Here is a 16,783-nt window from a genome sequence, read left to right as displayed (position 1 = left end):
CCTCCCGACGCAGTAACAGGGCCTCCCGACACAGTAGCAGGGCCTCCCGACACAGTAACAGTGCCTCCCGACACAGTAACAGTGCCTCCCGACACAGTAACAGGGCCTCCCGACACAGTAACATGCACTCCCGACACAGTAAGAGGGCCTCCCGACACAGTAAGAGGGCCTCCCGACACAGTAACAGGGCCTCCCGACGCAGTAACAGGGCCTCCCGACACAGTGCCAGGGCCTCCCGACGCAGTAATAGGGCCTCCCGACGCAGTAAAAGGGCCTCCCGACGCAGTAACAGGGCCTCCCGACACAGTGCCAGGGCCTCCCGACACAGTGCCAGGGCCTCCCGACACAGTGATAGGGCCTCCCGACACAGTAAGAGGGCCTCCCGACACAGTAACAGGGCCTCCCGACACAGTAACATGGCCTCCCGACACAGTAATAGGGCCTCCCGACACAGTAACAGGGCCTCCCGACACAGTAACATGCACTCCCGACACAGTAAGAGGACCTCCCGACACAGTAAGAGGGCCTCCCGACACAGTAACAGGGCCTCCCGACGCAGTAACAGGGCCTCCCGACGCAGTAACAGGGCCTCCCGACACAGTGCCAGGGCCTCCCGACGCAGTAATAGGGCCTCCCGACGCAGTAACAGGGCCTCCCGACGCAGTAACAGGGCCTCCCGACACAGTGCCAGGGCCTCCCGACACAGTGCCAGGGCCTCCCGACACAGTGATAGGGCCTCCCGACACAGTAAGAGGGCCTCCCGACACAGTAACAGGGCCTCCCGACACAGTAACATGGCCTCCCGACACAGTAACATGCACTCCCGACACAGTAAGAGGGCCTCCCGACACAGTAAGAGGGCCTCCCGACACAGTGCCAGGGCCTCCCGACACAGTGCCAGGGCCTCCCGACACAGTACCAGGGCCTCCCGACACAGTGATAGGGCCTCCCGACACAGTGATAGGGCCTCCCGACACAGTAACAGGGCCTCCCGACGCAGTGCCAGGGCCTCCCGACGCAGTAATAGGGCCTCCCGACGCAGTAATAGGGCCTCCCGACGCAGTAACAGGGCCTCCCGACACAGTGCCAGGGCCTCCCGACACAGTAACAGGGCCTCCCGACACAGTAACAGGGCCTCCCGACACAGTAACAGGGCCTCCCGACACAGTAACAGGGCCTCCCGACACAGTAGCAGGGCCTCCCGACGCAGGGCCTCCCGACGCAGGGCCTCCCGACGCAGGGCCTCCCGACACAGTAAGAGGGCCTCCCGACACAGTTCCAGGGCATCCCGACGCAGTGCCAGGGCCTCCCGACACAGTAACAGGGCCTCCCGACACAGTTATAGGGCCTCCCGACACAGTGACAGGCCCTCCCGACACAGTAACAGGGCCTCCCGACGCAGTGCCAGGGCCTCCCGACGCAGTAATAGGGCCTCCCGACGCAGTAATAGGGCCTCCCGACGCAGTGCCAGGGCCTCCCGACACAGTGCCAGGGCCTCCCGACACAGTAACAGGGCCTCCCGACACAGTAACAGGGCCTCCCGACACAGTAACAGGGCCTCCCGACACAGTAGCAGGGCCTCCCGACACAGTAGCAGGGCCTCCCGACACAGTAGCAGGGCCTCCCGACACAGTAGCAGGGCCTCCCGACACAGTAGCAGGGCCTCCCGACACAGTAGCAGGGCCTCCCGACACTGTAACATGCACTCCCGACACAGTAAGAGGGCCTCCCGACACAGTAAGAGGGCCTCCCGACACAGTAACAGGGCCTCCCGACGCAGTAACAGGGCCTCCCGACACAGTGCCAGGGCCTCCCGACGCAGTAATAGGGCCTCCCGACGCAGTAATAGGGCCTCCCGACGCAGTAATAGGGCCTCCCGACGCAGTAACAGGGCCTCCCGACACAGTGCCAGGGCCTCCCGACACAGTGCCAGGGCCTCCCGACACAGTGATAGGGCCTCCCGACACAGTAATAGGGCCACCCGACGCAGTGCCAGGGCCTCCCGACGCAGTGATAGGGCCTCCCGACGCAGTGATAGGGCCTCCCGACGCAATGATAGGGCCTCCCGACGCAGTGCCAGGGCCTCCCGACGCAGTAACAGGGCCTCCCGACACAGTAGCAGGGCCTCCCGACACAGTGCCAGGGCCTCCCGACACAGTAGCAGGGCCTCCCGACACAGTAGCAGGGCCTCCCGACACAGTAGCAGGGCCTCCCGACACAGTAACAGGGCCTCCCGACACAGTAACAGGGCCTCCCGACACAGTAACATGCACTCCCGACACAGTAAGAGGGCCTCCCGACACAGTAAGAGGGCCTCCCGACACAGTAACAGGAACTCCCGACGCAGTAACAGGGCCTCCCGACACAGTGCCAGGGCTTCCCGACTCAGTAATAGGGCCTCCCGACGCAGTAACAGGGCCTCCCGACGCAGTAACAGGGCCTCCCGACGCAGTGCCAGGGCCTCCCGACACAGTAAGAGGGCCTCCCGACACAGTAACAGGGCCTCCCGACACAGTAAGAGGGCCTCCCGACACAGTAAGAGGGCCTCCCGACACAGTGCCAGGGCCTCCCGACACAGTGCCAGGGCCTCCCGACACAGTGCCAGGGCCTCCCGACACAGTACCAGGGCCTCCCGACACAGTGATAGGGCCTCCCGACACAGTGATAGGGCCTCCCGACACAGTAACAGGGCCTCCTGACGCAGTGCCAGGGCCTCCCGACGCAGTAATAGGGCCTCCCGACGCAGTAATAGGGCCTCCCGACGCAGTAACAGGGCCTCCCGACACAGTAACAGGGCCTCCCGACACAGTAACAGGGCCTCCCGACACAGTAACAGGGCCTCCCGACACAGTGCCAGGGCCTCCCGACACAGTAACAGGGCCTCCCGACACAGTAAGAGGGCCTCCCGACACAGTAACAGGGCCTCCCGACACAGTAACAGGGCCTCCCGACACAGTAACAGGGCCTCCCGACACAGTAGCAGGGCCTCCCGACACAGTAGCAGGGCCTCCCGACACAGTAGCAGGGCCTCCCGACACAGTAACAGGGCCTCCCGACACAGTAACAGGGCCTCCCGACACAGTAACATGCACTCCCGACACAGTAAGAGGGCCTCCCGACACAGTAACAGGGCCTCCCGACACAGTAACAGGGCCTCCCGACGCAGTAACAGGGCCTCCCGACACAGTGCCAGGGCCTCCCGACTCAGTAATAGGGCCTCCCGACGCAGTAATAGGGCCTCCCGAAGCAGTAACAGGGCCTCCCGACACAGTGCCAGGGCCTCCCGACACAGTGCCAGGGCCTCCCGACACAGTGATAGGGCCTCCCGACACAGTAATAGGGCCACCCGACGCAGTGCCAGGGCCTCCCGACGCAGTGATAGGGCCTCCCGACGCAGTAACAGGGCCTCCCGACGCAGTAACAGGGCCTCCCGACACAGTAACAGGGCCTCCCGACACAGTAGCAGGGCCTCCCGACACAGTAGCAGGGCCTCCCGACACAGTAGCAGGGCCTCCCGACACAGTAACAGGGCCTCCCGACACAGTAACAGGGCCTCCCGACACAGTAGCAGGGCCTCCCGACAGTGATAGGACGCAGTGCCAGGGCCTCCCGATGCAGTAATAGGGCCTCCCGACGCAGTAATAGGGCCTCCCGACGCAGTAACAGGGCCTCCCGACACAGTGCCAGGGCCTCCCGACACAGTAACAGGGCCTCCCGACACAGTAAGAGGGCCTCCCGACACAGTAAGAGGGCCTCCCGACACAGTAAGAGGGCCTCCCGACACAGTAACAGGGCCTCCCGACACAGTAAGAGGGCCTCCCGACACAGTAAGAGGGCCTCCCGACACAGTGCCAGGGCCTCCCGACACAGTGCCAGGGCCTCCCGACACAGTGCCAGGGCCTCCCGACACAGTACCAGGGCCTCCCGACACAGTGATAGGGCCTCCCGACACAGTGATAGGGCCTCCCGACACAGTAACAGGGCCTCCTGACGCAGTGCCAGGGCCTCCCGACGCAGTAATAGGGCCTCCCGACGCAGTAATAGGGCCTCCCGACGCAGTAACAGGGCCTCCCGACACAGTAACAGGGCCTCCCGACACAGTAACAGGGCCTCCCGACACAGTAACAGGGCCTCCCGACACAGTAACAGGGCCTCCCGACACAGTAGCAGTGCCAGGGCCTGTACTCAGCTTTGGGAAGAGTGACCCATTCACCAATTCCCATGAAAGCCTTCTCTGGTCCCGGTCTGCTCCAGCAGCAGCACAAGTTCTCCTCAGTCACCTCGGCTCCGGCTCTGCATCAAGCAGCTCCAGGCTCACATACAGTGAGGGAAAAAAGTATTTGATCCCCTGCTGATTTTGTACGTTTGCCCACTGACAAAGAAATGATCAGTCTATAATTTTAATGGTAGGTTTATTTGAACAGTGAGAGACAGAATAATAACAAACATATCCAGAACAACGCATGTCAAAAATGTTATAAATGGATTTGCATTTTAATGAGGGAAATAAGTATTTGTCCCCCTCTCAATCAGAAAGATTTCTGGCTCCCAGGTGTCGAGCTGAGATTAGGAGCACACTCTTAAAGGGAGTGCTCCTAATCTCAGCTTGTTACCTGCATAAAAGACAGCTGTCCACAGAAGCAATCAATCAATCAGATTCCAAATTCTCCACCATGGCCAAGACCAAAGAGCTCTCCAAGGATGTCAGGGACAAGATTGTAGACCTACACAAGGCTGGAATGGGCTACAAGACCATCGCCAAGCAGCTTGGTGAGAAGGTGACAACAGTTGGTGCGATTATTCGCAAAGGGAAGAAACACAAAAGAACTGTCAATCTCCCTCGGCCTGGGGCTCCATGCAAGATCTCACCTCGTGGAGTTGCAATGATCATGAGAATGGTGAGGAATCATCCCAGAACTACACGGGAGGATATTGTCAATGATCTCAAGGCAGCTGGGACCATAGTCACCAAGAAAACAATTGGTAACACACTACGCTGTGAAGGACAGAAATCCTGCAGCACCCGCAAGGTCCCCCTGCTCAAGAAAGCACACACACATGCCCGTCTGAAATTTGCCAATGAACATCTGAATGATTCAGAGGACAACTGGGTGAAAGTGTTGTAGTCAGATGAGACCAAAATGGAGCTCTTTGGCATCAACTCAACTCGCCGTGTTTGAAGGAGGAGGAATGCTCACTATGACCCCAAGAACACCATCCCCACCGTCAAACATGGAGGTGGAAACATTATGCTCTGGGGGTGTTTTTCTGCTAAGGGGACAGGACAACTTCACCGCATCAAAGGGACAATGGACGGGACCATGTATCGTCAAATCTTGGGTGAGAACCTCCTTCCCTCAGCCAGGGCATTGAAAATGGGTCACGAATGGGTATTCCAGCATGACAATGACCCAAAACACACGGCCAAGGCAACAAAGTGGCTCAAGAAGAAGCACATTAAGGTCCTGGAGTGGACTAGCCAGTCTCCAGACCTTAATCCCATAGAAAATCTGTGGAGGGAGCTGAAGGTTCGAGTTGCCAAACGTCAGCCTCGAAACCTTAATGACTTGGAGAAGATCTGCAAAGAGGAGTGGGACAAAATCCCTCCTGAGATGTGTGCCAACCTGGTGGCCAACTACAAGAAACGTCTGACCTCTGTGATTGCCAACAAGGGTTTTGCCACCAAGTACAAAGTCATGTTTTGCAGAGGGGTCAAATACTTATTTCCCTCATTAAAATACTAATCAATTTATAACATTTTTGACATGTGTTTTTCTGGATTTTTTTGTTGTTATTCTGTCTCTCACTGTTCAAATAAACCTACCCTTAAAATTATAGACTGATCATTTCTTTGTCAGTGGGCAAACGTACAAAATCAGCAGGGGATCAAATACTTTTTTCCCCTCACTGTAGATGGCGTGCTGCAACTGGTACAAGCAACTCCCAAGTCCCAGTCGGTGACGTGTCAATTGATTACTGCTGTGATCAACAGGCGGGACAGTTATCAGGGGAAAAAGAGGAATGCACCTTATATTTGTCTGGGTGAATTAGGTTCTGGTCATATAATGCATTGAATGGAGGAAGCATCAAACAGATACATAGTCAATATAATGATAGATATAGTCAATATAATGATAGATATAGACAATGTAATGATAGATATAGTCAATGTAATGATATAGTCAATGTAATGATATATATAGTCAATATAATGATATATATATAGTCAATGTAATGATAGATATAGTTAATGTAATGATAGATATAGTCAATGTAATGATATAGTCAATGTAATGATAGATATAGTCAATGTAATGATAGATATAGTCAATGTAATGATAGATAATCAATATCTAGGCGTCGGATAAGGCCTAGACCACAGCGTCCAGAAAGTGAACATTCGACTTGCCACCTTTCGGACTGAAAACGTTGGTAGAGGCACCCGTTTGGATTAAATATATCATTTGAATCGCTCTCAAGTGCACATTTCAGTCCATTAAGAAAAAATTCTGACAATGCTAACATCTTTCCAACCCAAATCTCAGAGTTATATTTAACCGGGTCAGCAACTTGGTTGCTCGGCAACAACAGCGCTGCTGTTGGCTAACGTTAGCTTGCTTGTACACTCAGTGTAGTGCACTACGTAGGGAATAGGGTGCCAACTGAGGAAAAGCCTTAGTCTTATCATATCATGATTTGTCATGTTGGAGAAAGTAGTAAGTTGTTATTTCTAAGAGAAATGGTTTGTTAGAATGTGAAACCTGTTTGTCGGAGATAGGGTGTCATTTGGGATTTGTACTAAGGGCCCTGGTCAAAAGCAGTATATATGGAAAGGGGTGTCATTTGGGACTCAGAGATAGGATGGTGTCTGACAAGCAGCTCGGCACGTAGAGAATAATCCCATGAACTGAGGAGGACTTGATGAAGATACAGCTTTATCTGTCTTACAACACACACATCTTCATCATCACACACACACACACATCTTCATCATCACACACACATATCTTCATCATCACACACACACACACACACACACCTTCATCATCACACACACACACACACACACACACATCATCACACACACACACACACACCTTCATCATCACACACACACACACACATCTTCATCATTACACACACACACACACACATCTTCATCATCACACACACACACACACACATCTTCATCATCACACACACACACACACACACACCCCTTCATCACACACACACCTTCATCATCACACACACCTTCATCATCACACACACACACACACATATCTTCATCATCAGACACACACACCTGTATCCTCCTCACAACAAGTGTCTGTTTGTCAACAAATGGCTGTGTCTGTTTGTCAACGTTCAGACAACGTCTCCAGAGATAGCTACACCCAAGTGATTGTCAGTCCATCTCCTGCTGAATGCCTTCCAGACCCATTCCGAGTCCCAAATGGCACCTTATATAGTGCATTACCTTTGACCACAGCCTAAATGGCCCTGGTCAACAGTAATGTACTATCAAGGGAATAGGGAACCATAGGGAACTCAGTCTTTGTCCCCGGGACAGAATCCACAGTCTCTCACACAATAATCATGTAAATCTTTGTCCCCAGGACAGAATCCACAGTCTCTCACACAATAATCATGTAAATCTTTGTCCCCGGGACAGAATCCACAGTCTCTCACACAATAATCATGTAAATCTTTGTCCCCAGGACAGAATCCACAATCTCTCATACAATAATCATGTAAATCTTTGTCCCCAGGACAGAATCCACAGTCTCTCACACAATAATCATGTAAAATGGTTTGAAGCATGACATGATTTGTATTGAATAACAGTTTTGATAAGGATTTGATTGAAAACATAAACCTCATGGAGTTTGTATATTTTAAGGGATGTCTGATCATAGAGGTGCTGATGCAGGAATGTTGTGTTGGCGCCATCAAGTGGGAATGTAATGAAATGACAGGTGACTGCATCAATAGCTCTCTTACAGTTTTTCAATTGCTAAAATACAATTTCTGAAACCATTTCCTGAAAAACATTAAACACAAAACCTCATCTTCAAGCACTATTTACATAACCTCTGACTCCTCTCGCAAAATGAAACATTCATCTCAAAACAGTTTTTACCTGTGTTCAAAATCAAACACTGCTCTCAAATCATAAACAAAGTGATCCAAATGATATACACTCTCAAGCAGTCAGTAAACAATACACCGAAAAATAGAAAACACATTGTTCAAAACATACAATTCTCAGGGAGAAGTACATTTTTAATCTAAAATAAATATTCATATTTTTCCGTCATTGTCTTTTGATGAACGAAAACATGTTCTATCATAGTAGCTCAAAATTGATCAGAAATTACTACTCCGCTTTGCTCTTTGTTCTTCCTCCTCCTTGTACCCCTATTTTTACAGTACTGTACCCTGCATCTCACAAACTTGTCCTTTGTCTCTGTGATACTGTACATCTTGTTCTTTGTTGATATGAACCTGCAACCAGTCAAAATCTACTAAGCAGTCAGTACTGTTAATAAATGGAAAGCACAATGTTCAGGGCCATACAATTTGTCCATGGTACAGTATACAGCCTACAATGCACTGTACTACAGTATACAATACTAAAAGGGACAAAAATCAAAGGAGTAAACATGTGATCAATGTGCTTCTTCTTGTCTTTGGGCTGGGTCAAGCCAGAGCACTTCGTCGAAATTACAAGCAATATTGTCCCTCATGAGGCAACGGGGGAAGAAGCCTCTTGTGTGCCGTATCCAGCCCTGACACGATTCCTCACCTATATCACCACAGGCTAAATCCATGGCTTGCAGCAGATTTACTCTGGTGTAGGTTTGTCTGTCATACACTTTCCATCTCCAAGAGGAGAAAAACTCCTCAATCGGAGTCAGGAAAGGCGAGTATGGAGGGCGGTTCAAGTTCATAAACTGCCCATTGATGTTAAACCATTCCCTTGCCTGAGCAGCTCGGTGGAAACTGACATTGTCCCACACTATCACATAGGTGGGAATGGGATTCTCATTTAGCTCTTGTCCCTGCTGCTCTTGAACCTGCTGCTCAAATAAAATATCTCTTAGATTGGCAATAAATCTTAGAAGGTGCTGGGTGTTATATGGCCCGAGTGTAACATATAGAACACCATGGTTGCTGATAGCAGCACAGACTGTGACATTGCCACCTCGTTGACCAGGGACTTCAACAATGGCCCGTTGTCCAATCATGGCCTCTCCTTCTCCTCTTTGTTAGATTGAAGCCTGCTTCACCGACAAAGATGAACTCATGGGGTCTGTCCAAGGATTCCAAGTCAAATATTGTCTGTGTAGAAATACAATATACTGTATGTAGGATTTTGTAAGCCGTACAGAGACAGTGCTATACTGTAGAGTACAATTAGGCTTCTGATTCACATACATTGTATGTACTGAAGAGTAATGTCATTCACATAGTATGTGTTAGTACTATAGACAATCTGGATTACAGTAAATGTTTCTGAATGTACACTTACTTGCACCTACTGAGCTCGCAGTTCTTTCACCCTTGGTGAGTTGCGCTCAAAAGGTACTCTGTATACTTGTTTCATTCGCATCCTGTTACGATGGAGGACACGGTCAAGTGTGGAAATGCACACACTGTCGATTCCCTGGCAGTGTGTGTTGTCTTGTATCACTCGTTCCTGGATTTATCTGAGTCGTATTGCATTATCTTGAAGGACCAGGCCAACTATAACGGCCTCTTGCTCCCTAGTGAATATAGCTGTCCTTCCACCTGCATGTGGCAGCCTTGCAATTCTACAAAACGTAGTTGTGCAGTTACAAAACATACAGTATTCACGCAGTACAATACATACAGTGATTCACTTTACAAATGTATATTGAAACAGCTGCATATAGAGTAGTACAGTACATTTGCAATTACAAATATACAGTAGTATCCTGTACCTATTCTCTTCTCTGAATGTCCTTACTATGGTGGACACAGAAAATCGGCTCAAATTGGGTTGCACTGTAAGTCCTGCTTCCCTCATTGTCAGTCCATGGACAAGAACATGGTCTTTAACTGCTGCTAGAATTTCATCAGATGTTTCCACTCTTTGACTTCCTCTTCCTCTTCGTCCTCCTCTTCCTCTTTCTTGCCCTCCTCTTCCTCCTCGTCACCCACCTCGCATACGCACTCGTCCTCTCACATTGTTTCTTCTCTCCATTCTCAGACTTTCTCCTTCCCACCTTCAACAACCTGTTTGCTCTCTGAACTGGCTTATATTGGTTGTGTCGCATCATTTGAAACAGGTTAAATCCATTTTGAGTGGTTGTGTTCAATCAATGACATATGTTCTCTATTTGTATTTGATTGTTGCCACTTGTGTTTACCAGTATGGATGACATGTGCCTTAGATTGCAGAATGTGTTTTGAAAATGAGAATGTGTTTAGAGTTTTGCTGAAAAGTCTAAGTGAGATCTGCCAATTGTGTTTTACCATGTGAAAAAGGTTTAAGGTATTAACAACAGACTGCATAATTAGCTAAATGAGTCCAGGCAACTGAGAACTTTGTTCAGCCAAATGGGTTTTAGTGTTTTAGCAATTGAGAAAAACTGTAAATCTCTTGCAGGCCTATAAGGAACATATACAGATGCATTCATGAATATAAGAAAAGGTTTAGAGATATAACCAATTGTGATGAAATGTTTCAGATTCACATTTGCACAAAGTAACGCTACATAAGATCGTGTGTCCACTCTTTGGCTAATGAAAGTAGCCATACATCCATCAAATGTTAATTAAAGTATATCTATTCTTTTGTATTCTCCCATGTGTATTGTATTCCCTGACAGCTACAGCGTCTCTGGCATTGTGGCGTGTTTGAGGGTGGGCTAGTTCTATCTGCGGTCTTCTATTTGCCATATGCTGGTGTGGGACAATAGAAGCCTGACTCTTTAGAGTTATACAGACTTCTAACCGCGTGTCTCTCTCTCCAAATCTATTGTCATAGATTAGATACCTCTTTAGTGTTGTACAGAGTAGTATATAAAACAGGCATTTATAATGTGTTTAATGTATTTTACAGAACAGAAGTGTGTATATTATAGAGGCGTTTTTGGTTCCTAAATATTTCCTTATTAGAAGCAGAACTGTTGTGCTGCAGCTGTATTCAGGTAATTAGTTAAATAGATCAAGAAAAACACAACACCTTCAGGATATGTTGTTGCTGGAGATTCATGTTTTTAGTAAACATGTTTCATGATTCATGTTTTAGTAAACATGTTTACCTCTGCGTGCTATGCAAGCCGAGTCCCCCTACAAACACACACAGAGATAGACACACGCACACAGACATTCACACACACACACACACACACCAACAACACCCCCCGCAACCCCAGCAGAGTGCGACAGATCAGACACCAGTGGCCCTTCTTATGGACTATCTATGGCTATCATTAAGTCTTCACGTAGTGTGTAACTACAGACACACACTGACACCACCTCACCCTGAAGGTAAAACCATAACTCTCCTCATTACCTTCACCACCTGCAGACCACGGACAGACCACCTTTTTTTTTTTACCTTTAATTTAACTTGGCAAGTCAGATGATTAAGAACAAATTCTTATTTTCAATTATGGCCAGTGGGTTAACTGGGGCAGAACGACAGATTTTTACTTTGTCAGGCTCAGGGATTCAATCTTGCAACCTTTCAGGTTACTAGTCCAACACTCTAACCACTAGGATACCCTGCTGCCCCACCTCCCCCTGAAGATTTGGAAATTCAGGGTTCATCTTAAATTAAAAGCTTTCAAATTAACAATTGTAGGCTATTAGTGGAACGTTTTTTGGGGGTATGAGTAATAATTGATCTTACTAAAATGCAGGTTTAATATATCCATTACGTCTACACCTGTATTCTTTCCCTACTTTAAAATTGAGGCATGGTTTATTTATCTAATCCAAAAGGGAGGTCTCCTGCTATCTGCTCTCACAGTCTCACATCAGAATGAGATGTTCATTCATATTTTCTCAAACTCAAATTTCTAAATTGTTCCAAACATAACATTTCGAAGTGATTAAGGTTAAGTCTAGGCATTAACTAGTAATTGCTAATGTTAGGGTTAAATTCAGGCATTAACTGCAAATTCTTCATGTTCGGCACTAACTCAGATTGGTTACGTTAAGGTTTGGGATAGACTAACTCAGATTGGTTACGTTAAGATTTGGGATAGACTAACTCAGATTGGTTACGTTAAGGTTTGGGATAGACTTCAAACAAAAATATCACAAACAACTTGCAACCTTTGGAAATCCGAGGCAGAGTCTTCCGCCCGTCCACAACGCCATAGCAAAACCGGCCACCGAAGCTGAAGGTAACAGAGCTCACTGTCCCCTAGACCTGCTATAGGAGTGTGAGCGCTGCCGCCGCACATAACGACGGAGGATTTCTCACAGGAAATGGTTCTGTTCCTGACTAATAGTTGGTCAATTAGCCCGCTACCACAGATAACGTTGATCTAATGAGCCGTTAGGCTGCTGTAACTACATCCTTACTTCCCATCCCTAAATTAATGAGACTACTAATTGTGGCTAATGTGGTTGAAACCCTGGAATTAGACGTCAGACACGAAATCCGCCTCTCTACTCCATGTCACCTCCGTAGCTTGGGGTGGACGGGGTTAATGATAGGGCCGAGAAATCAAACATCAAGGGGTTTATTTCGACAGACAGACCCCTGTTCCTCAGACAGGCGGACACTGTTTTCCCCTGCACCTCTGTGTCTATGTGATATTGTCTATTGTGTGGAAAGTGGAAGCATTTGATTATATAACGAGTCTTTAATTAAAGAGAGATAACGCAGGTGCGCGCGCCTGACCGGTGTAGTGTGTTTGGCACCGTCCCCTGTAGCTCAGCTCCACTGCACCGGGAGAAAGGAGACCCCTGCTCTGATCTCCAGTGAAGGAACGTGTGCTGTTTATCTTGGCTAAATGAACCATGATTTGTTGCTGGAAATCGTTCTCAGCAGGTAAGGTAGATCTGTTCATGGTCCAGTTAACTAATTAGGCCACCTGGTTGCGTAATTAGGCCTTGCACACCTGCAGTCAATCGTTAATGTAAAGCAGCTAAAACAATATTAAAACAGCACATTAACACCTTGGAAATTCGAATCATAAAACAGTGGAATAAACTTTAATGAAAATTAAACGTTGAAGGAAAATAGTAGGAGTGTGGTCATAATGAAGTCGGCCTGTTTCAATCATACAATCAAGATGAATTGAATAACGAGTTTATTTGCCATGGGGGCCAATTCCCGACCTGAGTTTAGCCATGTAAACGGAACTTAATTCCCTTTTTTTAATTAATGCACGTTTCTCTCTAGGGAAGGGGTTCCCAAGCTTGGTCCTGCAAATAAATAAATCGTAAATATTCTCCGCTCCATAATAATCCCATCATATAGACTAGCCCACCGTATCGGAGCTGTTGGCTGGAGAGCATGTGCCAAGACGCCAGTAGGCACGAAGAAGACGTGCATTCTCCCACCAGTGGTGGTTCAAAACAAATCGTGTTGCAGATGAAAATGTGTGGTGAGGTAGTAATGTACTTCCCAAGATATGTAACTTTTAAAATACAGAATTCTGGCCCTTGTGATGCTTATTGCATCATGTGATGCAAAATGTATCGTATGGGACAGATTTAGGTTATTTTGAAAGTTAAATATCTTGAACACTTGATTGCTGACATGCAAAACATGTTTGGAACTATATCAACAATAGACTAATGAAACAAACACCAAAATATAGTTTATTGATGGAGTTTTCCCTTTAACTTTTCAAAAAAGAAAAATCCAATGTTCATTGTGTGTCCATCACATTTTCAACTCTATGGCTTTGTCACAAACTGTTGTGTTAAATAGTACATGTGCCTACTGTGGTCTTGGCACATGCTCTCCAGCCAACAGCTCTCAGATACAGTGGGGGTAGGCTAGTCTACATGATGGCATTATGGATAATAGCAATAATGTTTTTATTTGTCAAAACAGCAGTCAAGCATCGATCAAACTGAAATGGTCCACCCACACAGATGGCATGGGGAAGAAGGCGCAACAGCATCTCTTCAACCTCAGGAGGCTGAAGAAATTTGTCTTGGCACCTAAAACCCTCACAAACCTCTACAGATACACTATTGAGAGCATCCTGTCAGGCTGTATCACCACCTGGTACGGCAACTGCATGCCTGCAACCGCAGGGCTCTCCAGAGGGTGGCACGGTCTGCCCAACGCATCACCAGGGGCAAACTACCTTCCCTCCAGGACACCTACAGCACCCGATAACACAGGAATCACAAAAAGATCATCAAGGACAACAACTACCCGAGGCAATGCCTGTTCACCCCGCTATCATCTGAGACTGAAAAACAGCTTTTATCTCAAGGCCATCAGACTGTTAAATAGCCATCACTAGCCGGCTACTCAACCCTGCACCTTAGAGGCTGCTGCCCTATATACATAGACTTGAAATCGCTGGCCACTTTAATAAATGGAACACTCTTCACTTTAATAATGTTTACAATTTTTGCATTACTCATATGTATATTGTATTCTATTCTAATGTATATTTGTCTATGCCGCTCTGACATTGCTCGTCCATATATTTATATAGTCTTAATTCCATTTTACTTCGATTTGTGCGTATTGGGTATATGTTGTGAAATTGTTAGATATTACGCACTGTCAGAGCTAAAAACACAAGCATTTCGCTACACCCACAATAACATCTGTTAAACACATGTATGTGACCAATAAAATTAGATCATCTCACCAGAATAAGACCCTCGATATTCATTGGAAAGGAGCATCAAGCTCATCACCGTGCACGTTCACCACCCTGTGAAGTTCAGAATTTATTTCATCTGTAGCCTAATTTAAACTGCATGGTTTTCCTAGTCGTAGTGGAAGTACCACACACTGTCATCGCACGCCTCCAAGTTTACTTTGATATGATGGTTATTATACTTGCATACTATTGTTTGTACAGATGAACGTGGTACCTTCAGGCATTTGGACATTTCTCCCAAGAATGAACCAGACTTGTGGAGGTCTACAATTTTTTTTCTGACATCTTGGCTGATTTCTTTTGATTTTCCCATGATGTCAAGCAACGAGGCACTGAGTTTGAAGGTAGGGCTTCAAATACATCCACAGGTACACCTACAATTGACTGAATTTATGTCAATTAGCCTATCAGAAGCTTCTAAAGCCATGACATCATTTTCTGGAATTTTCCAAGCTGTTTAAAGGCACAGTCAACTTAGTGTATGTAAACTTCTGACCCACTGGAATTATGATACAGTGAATAATAAGTGAAATAATCTGTCAACAATTGTTGGAAAAATGACTTGTGTCATGCACAAAGTAGATGTCCTAACCGACTTGCCAAAACTATAGTTTGCTAACAAGACATTTGAGGAGTGGTTGAAAAGCAAGTTTTAATGACTCCAACCTAAGTGTATGTAAACTTCAACTGTATCTGTTACTTGAACTCTGTGAAGCATTTATTTTGGGTGCAATCTGAGGCTGGTAACGCTAATGAACTTATCCTTTGCAGCAGAGGTAACTCTGGGTCTTCCTTTCCTGTGGAGGTCCTCATGAGAGCCAGCTTCATCATAGCACTTGATGGTTTTTGCCACTGCACTTGAAGAAACTTTCAAAGTTATTTATATTTTCCGTATTGACTGACCTTCATGTCTTAAAGTAATGATGGACTGTCGTTTATCTTTGCTTATTTGAGCTGTTCTTGCCATAATATGTACTTGGTCTTTTACCAAATAGGGCTATCTTCTGTATACTACCCCTACCTTGTCACAACACAACTTATTGACTCAAACTCATTAAGCAGGAAAGAAAGTCCACATATTAACTTTTAACAAGGCGAACCTGTTAATTGAAATGCATTCCCGGTGACTACCTCATGAAGCTGGTTGAGAGAATGCCAAGAGTGTGCAAAGCGGTCATGAAGGCCAAGGGTGGCTACTTTGAACAATCTCAAATATAAAATCTATTTTGATTTGTTGAACACTTTTGTGGCTACTACATGATTTCATATGTGCTATTTCATAGTGTTGATGTCTTCACTATAATTCTAAATGTAGAAAATAGTAAACATAAAGAAAACCCCTGGAATGAGTAGGCGTGTCCAAACTTTTGACTGGTACTGTACATGTAAACAGGACTAGTAATGACCAGTAGCAGGATAAATAGACGGATACTAATGGTAATCAATAATCAATGGACAGCAGTGTAATGGAGTAATACATTGAATCAGTAATCATTGTAACAGCAGGGTAAGTTGTGACTGTAGATGTGAGCGGAGTCAGTGGGAGAGGGAGAGCAGTAGTTGTTCCGTCATTTAACAGTCTTATTACCAGAGGATAGAAGCTGTGATTTTTCATAATCATGGGCCCATCCTACAAGATAAAACTTGGATAAAAACTATTCAAGCGAGTTGGTGTCTGACAGGGCTTGTTGTTAGGGTATGTTGGAGGTGGGGCTTGTTGTTAGGATACGGGGGGAGGGTACAGGGGAACTAGAGGTTGCCCTCCGCCCTATTTTGACTTGCGTGTTTAAGTCAGCGATCATCTTTCACCACGACTTCTAAAGTTGACCTCTGTAATGTTCTTCTCACACCTCCCATGGTCTCCTCCTCCGCCTCCCCCGGCCTCCCCCGGCCTCCCCGCGGCAGATGGGGAGTGTAGCTGGGCGCCTCAGCCCACA

Source organism: Oncorhynchus mykiss, chromosome 25 (genome assembly GCF_057628025.1).
Source record: "Oncorhynchus mykiss isolate SJ-2025 chromosome 25, ASM5762802v1, whole genome shotgun sequence".
Taxonomy (NCBI): domain Eukaryota; kingdom Metazoa; phylum Chordata; class Actinopteri; order Salmoniformes; family Salmonidae; genus Oncorhynchus; species Oncorhynchus mykiss.
The sequence above is the reverse complement of the archived record's forward strand: the minus strand, read 5'-3'. Positions refer to the sequence as shown.